This window comes from Perkinsus marinus, assembly GCF_000006405.1.
Source record: "Perkinsus marinus ATCC 50983 genomic scaffold scf_1104296939224, whole genome shotgun sequence".
Lineage (NCBI taxonomy): Eukaryota > Perkinsozoa > Perkinsida > Perkinsidae > Perkinsus > Perkinsus marinus.
This window is the reverse complement of record NW_003213247.1, coordinates 1-1,890: the sequence shown is the minus strand read 5'-3', so window position 1 is coordinate 1,890 and position 1,890 is coordinate 1. Positions and strand designations below refer to the sequence as shown.

The window sequence follows — 1,890 nt, the reverse complement described above, 5'->3', positions numbered from 1 at the left end:
AACGACGAGGCTAGCACGGCCGCTGGTGGCGACTCGTCGTCGAGTCAGTGCGAATTGCAGGCGCAAGTTGCTGTATTGATGAGGCAGAGCGTGGAGATGCAGGATCAAATAAGAAGGCTGGGCGAGGCTCTACTGAATAGGAGGAAACAGTCCCGTGTGAATTTTAAGAGAATGTAAGATTATCTAAGGAAGACAAGTGGTGAAGATACGAAGCGGTTTATAGACCACTCAATCGAGATCTGATATCCCGCTCATGTTATACCATTATAAATATGAACTGTCATTATCATTATAATCGTCAGTGCAGTCGAGGCCTATTCTCCGTCTGCCTTAATGATATTATAGAGTGCGAGTGAGTTGAAGACCCTCTCGGTGATGTTTTATCCTAATGCTCATGTTGCATCGCTATAAATTGAGCTGCGTGGGTCTGCCAACCCTTCTCCTAAGAATCTGTATCTCTTCATGGTATTATACGTGCATCGATTTGTGTCTGTCGCTGAAGTCTGTTAAACATCGATTCGACCTAGTGATAACGCTCTTTATACCACTTGGTGATTGTGTTGTCATTTTACAGTAAGCGAGTTGATCTGTAGCACAATTTCGCAAATGTTGTCGTAACAAGCCTTCTGCCGGAGTTGAACCGACGACCTCCCGCTTACTAAGCGGGTGCTCTACCAACTAAGCTAAGAAGGCTTCTTAATTCCGTAAGATTGAACATTCATTAATGCATAGTTCTTTATGGCAAATTTCACAAACAAGCAGGTAAGAACAATAGCCATACAAGCACCCCCACTGGTCCCAGTACCTGATCGTGGTGTAGGGGTCACTGGCCACTGTTGGTCAGAGCGAAACTGGGGCCGGAATGCCATAACTCACACATCCACTCGACGAGTGTGATCACCGAGGATGGCTCGACGGCGTTAGCCGCCCCCCCCCTTGTCTCAAGTGCCATCGTCTTTCTAGTGTCAGTCAAAATAGGACCAATGTAGTAGTTCGATAGTGCCCGGTCTTTTTTTAAGATCATCCTATTAACTTTCCTGCTGTTATTCCCTCTTCGGAGACCACCACTCCTTATCCGAGCTGATTTATATACCGACAAAGAGTCGATGCAGTTAGCATCTGGGGATCAGTGGGAGCATCGTGATTCATGAGTATAGCTAAGCTTTGTCGCAGCATCATTTAGCCGTCTCAGGTTTTACTCTACTCTACTGTTTATCCCACATTGTTGAACAGAGTTTTCCCTTTCTTATTCGTTGCTTTCCTAGGGAGCTGTCGTTGAGGTTCTCGCAATCACCGGAGTCGGCGATTGTATGGTCAAGGGCGATAGGCCACTAGACCCGTGATGCCTGGCAACAGATCCACTCACGCACGCACACACACATACATACATACAAGCACATGTGACTCAAAGCATTCGAGTATGTCGCGAATCAATAATGCTACACTCAAGATTGACACCGCGACCCCAGGCTTGTCCCTGTCTCAATTCATTACACCCTAGATTGATATGATAACCCAAGTTGGTCACTACCAGAATATATCACAATAATCACGATTGACAATTACGACCTAAATTTGATAGAGCCAAATATGTAAGTACCAAGTTTGTCAACGTACCACATAGCGAGGGAGGTCACTACCCCAAGCGCGAGAATACTTTTGCGTCACGATGCCTGATGCGACACCATCATACCTTGACCAACTCAACATGATTGCTCTATTGTCAACTGGCAGCAACACTATCGTGCTTCTTGAATGCACTTCTTATCTCATCTTCTGCTCGTCGCTCCCACACACCTTCAGCACCACTGGCTCGTATCAAGGCAGCCATGTCGACTCGGGGACGTTTACCTAACCGTTCAGCCTCGAACTGTGGCCAGTCGCCAACTT

The 1,890-nt window shown here is 46.6% G+C and overlaps 1 non-coding gene across 1 annotated transcript; it reads right to left on the bottom strand.

Moving 5' to 3' along the window:
• Positions 1-620: 620 nt before the first annotated feature.
• Positions 621-693, bottom strand: Pmar_PMAR003042. Its single transcript has one exon. It is a non-coding gene; the product is annotated as a tRNA-Thr (tRNA).
• Between the last annotated feature and the right edge of the window lie 1,197 nt (positions 694-1,890).